Below are 9,771 nucleotides of genomic sequence, written 5' to 3'. Positions count from 1 at the left end.
GTTTAGATTCCTCTCTGTTTTGGATGTTTGTTTAGATCCGGCAGTTTTGGACTGTTTAGATCCGGGATCTCTGTTTTGGAACTAGTTTAGATCCGGGATTCCCTCTGTTTGGACTGTTTAGATCTCTCACTGAACTGGAATGTTTAGATTCCCTCTAATACTTGGACTGTTTAGATATCTCTCATGGAACTAGAAGGAGATTCTCCTGTTTTGGATGTTTGTATCTCTCTGTTTTGAACTAGAAGGAGATTCCCTCTAATACTGTCCGGGATCTCTCTGTTTTGAACTGAAGGAGATTCCGGGATCTATCTACTGTATCTCTCACATGAAAAAAATAGATTCCACTCTTATGATCTCTGATGAAAGCTAGCAAAGAACTAGAAGGAGATTCCCTCTCTATGATCTCTGCTGTATCTCTCACAGAACTCGAAGGAGATTCCCAATCATATGATCTCTGATATACTGTATCTAAGAGAACTAGATTAGGTTGATTCCCCTAGGTTTATGGTTTGCGTCACAGAACTAGAAGGAGATTCCCTCTAATACTGTATCTCTCACAGAACTAGAAGGAGATTCCCTCTAATACTGTATCTCTCACAGAACTCGAAGGAGATTCCCTCTAATACTGTATCTCTCACAGAACTAGAAGGAGATTCCCTCTAATACTGTATCTCTCACAGAACTAGAAGGAGATTCCCTCTCTATGATCCCTGCTCTAATAGACACGACCATCCAGATGTGTTCAGTACTATAAAGTACTACTTAAATCGTTGTTTGGGGATATCTGTACTTTACTATTTATATTTTTGACTACTTTTACTTTTACTTCACTAGAACTAAAGACAATTACTTATAACTCCTTACATTTCCCCTGACACCCAAAAGTACTAGTTACATTTTGAATGCTTAGCAGGACAGGAAAATGGTCAAATTCATGATCTCTTATCAAGAGAACATCCCTGAGTCATCTCTATGATCTGATCTGGAGGACTCACTCAGAGAACATCCCTGGTCAGATCTCTCCTGCCTCTGATCTGGCATCTCTCACAGAACTAGAAGAAGATCCCTACTCTATGATCTGGAGGACTCACTAAACAGAACATCCCTGGAGATCCCTATGATCTCTGATCTGGAGGACTCACTAAACAGAGAACATCCCTGGTCATCTCTACTGCCTCTGATCTGGAGGACTCTCTAAAACAGAGAACATCCCTGGTCATCCTTACTGTCTCTGATCTGGTATCTCTCACTAAACAGAGAACATCCCTGGTCATCCCTATGATCTGATCTGGAGGACTCACTAAACAGAGAACATCCCTGGTCATCCCTATGATCTCTGATGGAGGACTCACTAAACTAGAGAACATCCCATCTCTACTGCCTCTGATCTGGCAGACTCACTAAACAGAGAACATCCCTACTTCCTCTGATCTGGAGGACTCACTAAACAGAGAACATCCCTGGTCATCTCTACTGCCTCTGATCTGGAGGACTCACTAAACAGAGAACATCCCTGGTCATCCCTACTGTCTCTGATCTGGAGGACTCACTAAACAGAGAACATCCCTGGTACTTAAATCGTTGTTTGGGGATCCCTACTGCCTCTGATCTGGAGGACTCACTAAACAGAGAACATCCCTGGTCATTCCTAAAGACAATGTATCTGGAGGACTCACTAAACAGATTTCATCCCTGACATCCCTAAAGTACTGATCTGGAAGACTCACTAAACAGAGAACATCCCTGGTCATCCCTACTGCCTCTGATCTGGAGACTCCTAAACAGAGAACATCCCTACTGCCTCTGATCTGGAGGACTCACTAAACAGAGAACATCCCTGGTCATCCCTACTGCCTCTGATCTGGCAGACTCACTAAACAGAGAACATCCCTGGTCATCCCTACTGCCTCTGATCTGGAGGACTCACTAAACAGAGAACATCCCTGGTCATCCCTACTGCCTCTGATCTGGAGGACTCACTAAACAGAGAACATCCCTGGTCATCCCTACTGTCTCTGATCTGGAGGACTCACTAAACAGAGAACATCCCTGGTCATCCCTACTGTCTCTGATCTGGAGGACTCACTAAACAGAGAACATCCCTGGTCATCCCTACTGCCTCTGATCTGGAGGACTCACTAAACAGAGAACATCCCTGGTCATCCCTACCGCCTCTGATCTGGAGGACTCACTAAACAGAGAACATCCCTGGTCATCCCTACCGCCTCTGATCTGGAAGACTCACTAAACAGAGAACATCCCTGTTCATCCCTACTGCCTCTGATCTGGCAGACTCACTAAACAGAGAACATCCCTGGTCATCTCTACTGCCTCTGATCTGGAGGACTCACTAAACAGAGAACATCCCTGGTCATCCCTACTGCCTCTGATCTGGAGGACTCACTAAACAGAGAACATCCCTGGTCATCCCTACTGCCTCTGATCTGGAGGACTCACTAAACACAAAAGCTTTGTTTGTAAAGATGTGTGAGTGTTGGAGTGTTCCCCCCTGGATATCAGTAAATAAATAAAAATCTAGGAAATGGTGCCATATGGTTTTCTAGTATATTTTAGAAATAACATTTACTTTTGATAGTTAAGTATATTTAAAACAAACCAAATACTTTTAGACTTTTACTCAGGTAGTATTTTACTGGGTGACTTTCACTTTTACTTGAGTAAAAAATAATAATATGAAGGTATCTTTATTTTTACTCAAGTGGGTACTTTTCCCACCGCAACTCTCATCTCTCCAGCTGTTTTACAATCATCGCCGTGCAAAGGATTCTGGGGAAGCTGCAAGCGCCCCTGATCAATTTAAATACATTTGCTAAAAGTTATAGAATTAGCGCTGTCTGTCCAGAAATAAATGAAATCATTCTGATTATCCTTCTACACCATGAACATGCCCATAATCTAGCCACAGAGGATCAATAGCTTTTTAAAATTTGTATTTTTATTGCCTAGCTGTGGATTGTGTGTAGCCCAAAAACAAGGCAAAGCCTACAGTCGGGAACGCGTGGCACATCTGCCAGTGAACAGCATGCAGAGGAAACAAGCCTTTCGCAATATTTCAGATACAATCGCGGGAACACAGATCAGAAACCAAATTGGCTCCTGCTGAAAAGAGAAGACTCTAATCTGTCTGCTCGAGGCTAACAAAATATTTGATCAACTTCCAAATATTGTTTTCCAGAGTAAAACAATCGCAAGATATTGGCAATCACCGACGAGTGAGCTGCGCATCATTGGGCGAGTCAGTGAAACTGGAAAGCATTTTTGGGACTATAATTTCCTCCTCATATTATTCAATATGTGTCTCCACGCACACCTAGGCCTTGGACATTGATGGATTTAAGGTCGTTATCATTGATCTCAGTTTGTCAGTGTAAAAGTAGTCTGTCATTTCGATCATTTGTGCGGTATTAAAAAATATTCTTCCAGAGCCTCCAGTCATGTAAAATGTAGAAATGCATGAAATGTATTTATGTCTCTACTGCTGTACTGTTCTATGTCTCTACTGTTCTATGTCTCTACTGCTCTATGTCTCTACTGCTCTATGTCTCTACTGCTCTATGTCAGCTCGGGGGTTTGAACTTGCAACCTTCCGGTTACTAGTCCAACACTCTAACCACTAGGCTACCCTGCCGCCCCCTAGGCTACCCTGCCGCCCCCTAGGCTACCCTGCCGCCCCCGAGGCTACCCTGCCGCCCCAGTGACATATTTAAAAACCTAGTGACATATTTAAAACCCTAGTGACATATTTAAAACCCTAGTGACATATTTAAAACCCCAGTAGTTCTGACATAATTAGCGATGTATGTTTACGGGAGGCAGGGCTACTGCTAATCTTCAGATTGAAGCTGGAAAGACAGAAAACTAGCTGCATCCACCTCCTTGCGTGTTCTGCCCACCTCCTTGCGTGTTCTGTTTGTCTGGTGTTCTTGGCTCTGCCCACCTCCTTGCGTGTTCTGTTTGTCTGGTGTTCTTGGCTCTGCCCACCTCCTTGCGTGTTCTGTTTGTCTGGTGTTCTTGGCTCTGCCCACCTCCTTGCGTGTTCTGTTTGTCTGGTGTTCTTGGCTCTGCCCACCTCCTTGCGTGTTCTGTTTGTCTGGTGTTCTTGGCTCTGCCCACCTCCTTGCGTGTTCTGTTTGTCTGGTGTTCTGTTTGTCTGCTGTTCTTGGCTCTGCCCACCTCCTTGCGTGTTCTGTTTGTCTGGTGTTCTTGGCTCTGCCCACCTCCTTGCGTGTTCTGTTTGTCTGGTGTTCTTGGCTCTGCCCACCTCCTTGCGTGTTCTGTTTGTCTGGTGTTCTTGGCTCTGCCCACCTCCTTGCGTGTTCTGTTTGTCTGGTGTTCTTGGCTCTGCCCACCTCCTTGCGTGTTCTGTTTGTCTGGTGTTCTTGGCTCTGCCCACCTCCTTGCGTGTTCTGTTTGTCTGGTGTTCTTGGCTCTGCCCACCTCCTTGCGTGTTCTGTTTGTCTGGTGTTCTTGGCTCTGCCCACCTCCTTGCGTGTTCTGTTTGTCTGGTGTTCTTGGCTCTGCCCACCTCCTTGCGTGTTCTGTTTGTCTGGTGTTCTGGCTTTTGTCTTGTTCTTGGCTCTGCCCACCTCCTTGCGTGTTCTGTTTGTCTGGTGTTCTTGGCTGTTCTGCCCTTGGCCTGTCCACCTCCTTGCGTGTTCTGTTTGTCTGGTGTTCTTGGCTCTGCCCACCTCCTTGCGTGTTCTGTTTGTCTGGTGTTCTTGGCTCTGCCCACCTCCTTGCGTGTTCTGTTTGTCTGGTGTTCTTGGCTCTGCCCACCTCCTTGCTGTTTGTTCTGTCTTGTCTGTTTGTCTGTTCTTGGCTCTGCCCACGTGTTCTGTTTGTCTGGTGGTCTTGCGTGTTCTGTTTGTCTGGTGGTCTTGGCTCTGCCCACCTCCTTGGGTGTTCTGTTTGTCTGGTGGTCTTGGCTCTGCCCACCTCCTTGCGTGTTCTGCCCACTATGACTAATTCGATCCCATTGGAAACAACAAGCTGTGGTCTATCTGGGTTTAGTTATAAAAATATAAAAAATCTTTGATGTGGACATGTGTATGTTGTCTAGTATAACATGAACAGGATACACTCAGGATGCTGAATCCAGACCTTAACCCTTTCCACTCCAATATTCTCCTAGTTAATTGTGAAATGAGGATGTTCACTCATAGAGTTTTAGATAAGCATGGAATTTCCAAAAGTTCTTCCCGGGTCCCTGTAGAGATCACGTAAAAGTACTCATCAGTACTGATTTAATGTTATGTTATACCCTGAGGTAATGATTTAATGTTCTGTTATACCTGGGATAATGATGTAATGTTCTGTTTTACCCTGAGATAATGATGTAATGATGTAATGTTCTGTTATACCCTGAGGTAATGATGTAATGTTCTGTTATACCCTGAGATAATGATGTAATGATGTAATGTTCTGTTATACCCTGGGATAATGATGTAATGTTCTGTTATACCCTGAGATAATGATGTAATGTTCTGTTATACCCTGAGATAATGATGTAATGTTCTGTTATACCCTGAGATAATGATGTAATGTTCTGTTATACCCTGAGATAATGATGTAATGCTCTGTTATACCCTGAGATAATGATGTAATGTTCTGTTTTACCCTGAGGTAATGATGTAATGTTCTGTTATACCCTGAGGTAATGATGTAATGTTCTGTTATACCCTGAGAGAATGATGTAATGTTCTGTTATACCCTGAGATAATGATGTAATGTTCTGTTATACCCTGAGGTAATGATGTAATGTTCTGTTATACCCTGAGATAATGATGTAATGATGTAATGTTCTGTTATACCCTGAGATAATGATGTAATGTTCTGTTATACCCTGAGATAATGATGTAATGTTCTGTTATACCCTGAGATAATGATGTAATGTTCTGTTATACCCTGAGATAATGATGTAATGATGTAATGTTCTGTTATACCCTGAGATAATGATGTAATGTTCTGTTATACCCTGAGATAATGATGTAATGCTCTGTTATACCCTGAGATAATGATGTAATGTTCTGTTATACCCTGAGGTAATGATGTAATGTTCTGTTATACCCTGAGATAATGATGTAATGCTCTGTTATACCCTGAGATAATGATGTAATGCTCTGTTATACCCTGAGATAATGATTTAATGTATAATTATTATCGTTACCCGACACACTGTTTATTTAATAACATTTGACAATACTAACTTTTTTGTTTTTGTCAAAAGTTGCATTTACGGAGTGAATGGAATGGTGGAAGTGATGTCACAATGGAGCATTTAGAACGTGGAAGAATCCAGACCGGTTTATAGTAACTAGAATAAATATGAAATATGTGGAAGATTTTAAATTGTGGACTCTTGCTTGGAAAGCCACATTTAATTACATTTTAGTTGTTGCCATCTAGTAGTGTAGCTAACTGCTGGAATTACACTACTTTTTATTCCCCAGACCAGCCTAATTCTCCCTTGAAACATAGTTTGTGTGTTTAATAGACTAAATGATACATTCTTGTTAACATATGACCCAAAGGGATTTGCCATGTAATTTGCAGTGTATGACTTTTCAGATTTACAGATCATTTTAAGTAGTTTGGATGAACTACTTTTTCAAAGTAGCTTTAATTAAGTCAACTATATTTTTCTTAGGGGGGGTAGCTTAAATTCTTTCAGTGTGAGGTAATTGGTACGTTTGCTAAACTCTCTTTTCAGAGTAGCTTTCCCCAACACCGGTTATCAATAGACTTGCTGTGACTACAATGGTGTTTACTATCCTAATCCAACTGAGGCCGGGATTCAATCTGATCACGCTATGACGGCGAAGCTCTTTTAAATACAATGTCCCTGCACTTGCCGAGAGCATCAACACTGGGTACGTCGGGCTCAAGCAAAACACTAACTTTAAATATCAAGTGTGCTTTTTAAAAAACGTGGATCTGCCGTTGATTCACGGTCTAAATCATACTAAGAAATCAGGTCGGCTATGATTAAAAATTAGAATGGTACTTCTGTAGCTCAGTTGGTAGAGCATAGCGCTTGTAACGCCAGGGTAGTGGGTTCGATTCCCGGGACCACCCATACGTAGAATGTATGCACACATCGCTTTGGATAAAAGCGTCTGCTAAATGGCATATATTATATTATTATTATATTATATTATTATTATTATATAGCCAAAAGGAAACGCACACACCACATTATAATCTACTTTATTCATTTAAGTTAGGTACAGACACTAAACATAGGAACCACATGTGCTCTCGACTAAAGAGCGGTCTTTCGGAAAGAATTACAACAACAAAAACAAAATAGAAAGAAAAGAGGATTTTATGTCATACTGTCAACGAATGGCAAATGAAGAGGTAGAGTATTTAGGCTCATTACCGTAGCTGGAGGAATGTAGTTGTGTTCTTCCCTAAAGTAGATCAAATATATAGAACCAAATATCAAATACAGGGGAGACTAAGGTTTCAAATGTACAGTACATTTCCCCAAATTCCCAGAAATCCTGGTTGGAGGATTTCCTGTTTTTTCCTGAAACCTTTTTAACCAAGATTTCTAGACAAATCAGGGATGGATTTTTTTTGAGGAAAGCTACCAGAAATGTGCAACCCTAGTGAAAAATAATTTCCATGGAGGGAATTGTGGGTAATGTAGTACTGTACTCAAAACAACTCAACCAATGTTTACATTTTCAGCTTCACTGGACACAAGTAGTGGAGGACGATAGAGAGAGAGAGAGAGAGAGAGACTAATGAATGTAGTGGAGGACGATAGAGAGAGAGAGAGAGACTAATGAATGTAGTGGAGGACGATAGAGAGAGAGAGAGAGAGAGAGAGAGAGAGAGAGAGAGAGAGAGAGAGAGAGAGAGACTAATGAATGTAGTGGAGGACGATATAGAGAGAGAGAGAGAGAGAGACTAATGAATGTAGTGGAGGACGATAGAGAGAGAGAGAGACTAATGAATGTAGTGGAGGACGATAGAGAGAGAGAGACTAATGAATGTAGTGGAGGACGATAGAGAGAGAGAGAGAGAGAGAGACTAATGAATGTAGTGGAGGACGATAGAGAGAGAGAGAGAGAGACTAATGAATGTAGTGGAGGACGATAGAGAGAGAGAGAGAGACTAATGAATGTAGTGGAGGACGATAGAGAGAGAGAGATAGAGACTAATGAATGTAGTGGAGGACGATAGAGAGAGAGAGAGAGAGAGACTAATGAATGTAGTGGAGGACGATAGAGAGAGAGATAGAGACTAATGAATGTAGTGGAGGACAATAGAGAGAGAGAGAGAGACTAATGAATGTAGTGGAGGACGATAGAGAGAGAGAGAGACTAATGAATGTAGTGGAGGACAATAGAGAGAGAGAGAGACTAATGAATGTAGTGGAGGAGGATAGAGAGAGACTAATGAATGTAGTGGAGGACGAGAGAGAGAGAGAGAGAGACTAATGAATGTAGTGGAGGACGATAGAGAGAGAGAGAGAGACTAATGAATGTAGTGGAGGACGATAGAGAGAGAGAGACTAATGAATGTAGTGGAGGATGATAGAGAGACTAATGAATGTAGTGGAGGACGATAGAGAGAGACTAATGAATGTAGAGGAGAGAGACTAATGAATGTAGTGGAGGACAATAGAGAGAGAGACTAATGAATGTAGTGGAGGAGGATAGAGAGAGAGAGAGACTAATGAATGTAGTGGAGGAGGATAGAGAGAGAGAGAGACTAATGAATGTAGTGGAGGACGAGAGAGAGAGAGAGACTAATGAATGTAGTGGAGGAGTGTAGTTTTCACTAAGACATGAGTTTCTAGATCAGCTAGCTACACAGTTCCTCCGCCCACAGATCATTCACTGGGAGATAAAGGGCTGGTCATTGGTTGGATTGGAAGTATGTCTTATGGAGAAAATGCTAAAAAGGCAGTAGTCATCAGTATCAATCAATCAGTATCAATCAATCAATAGTCATATCAGAGTTCAGAAGGGTATTGAGCCTTCAGGCTGATTGACTCCATCAGTTCAACCAGAAGAAATAGGGCCTGCAAAATTCCAGTACCTTTCAACAGGTTGGCGTTTTTCACCGTGAATCTTGTTCTGGAGGCAGAACTGAGCCATTTCTGCTAGATGGGGTAAGGTTGGCGTTTTTCACCATGAATCTTGTTCTGGAGGCAGAACTGAGCCATTTCTGCTAGATGGGGTAAGGTTGGCGTTTTTCACCGTGAATCTTGTTCTGGAGGCAGATCTGCACAGTGGTCACTATCTGGCATAGCCACAAAATCAGATCTGAACCCTAACTTCAAATTAAGACCAAAAAAGCACATTTGTTTTTATGAATGTAGCCAATTTTTGACTTTGCAGCTGGCCCATCTAGCAGAAATGGCTCTGTTCTGCCTCAAGGACAAGACTCATCCCAATAAATGTCAACTTGCCTAGATGGGAGAGCTGCAATGTCAAAATGTGCTATATTGTAAAAATTCCTGTTAAACAAGAAACAAAAGTGTTTTTTGATCTAATGTAAGGTTAGGCATTAGGGTGATCAGTGTGGTTAAAGGTTAAAAAAAAAAATTAAATGACTCGATTTGATGACTTTGTGACAGATTCATTACATAAAAACATGTGATTCTAGGAATCTTCCAACCAGGATTTCTGGAAAACACCTGGAAACTCAGACAGGACGATATATAAAAACTGACTTGGGGCGGCAGGGTAGTGTAGAGGTTAGAGTGTAGAGGTGGCAGGTAGCCTAGTGGTT

The 9,771-nt window shown here is 42.0% G+C and overlaps 1 protein-coding gene across 4 annotated transcripts in view; it reads right to left on the bottom strand.

Moving 5' to 3' along the window:
* Positions 1-7,210: 7,210 nt before the first annotated feature.
* Positions 7,211-9,771, bottom strand: part of LOC127912942 (retinol dehydrogenase 10-A) — a 25,317-nt gene continuing 22,756 nt past the window's right edge. The window contains exons 6-7 of one of the 4 annotated variants that reach the window (XM_052484072.1): positions 8,767-9,771; positions 7,211-8,545 (exon numbers count right to left, since the gene is read on the bottom strand). The exon at positions 8,767-9,771 is cut by the window's right edge and continues 1,978 nt beyond it. The gene's annotated coding sequence lies outside the window, so the exon portion shown is untranslated. The remainder of the gene's footprint in view (positions 8,546-8,766) is intronic. The other 3 variants (XM_052484073.1, XM_052484074.1, XM_052484075.1) reach the window with 3 other exon arrangements.

Source organism: Oncorhynchus keta, chromosome 28 (genome assembly GCF_023373465.1).
Source record: "Oncorhynchus keta strain PuntledgeMale-10-30-2019 chromosome 28, Oket_V2, whole genome shotgun sequence".
Lineage (NCBI taxonomy): Eukaryota > Metazoa > Chordata > Actinopteri > Salmoniformes > Salmonidae > Oncorhynchus > Oncorhynchus keta.
Note: the sequence above shows the minus strand (reverse complement) of the source record. Positions and strands in the feature narration are given on the sequence as shown.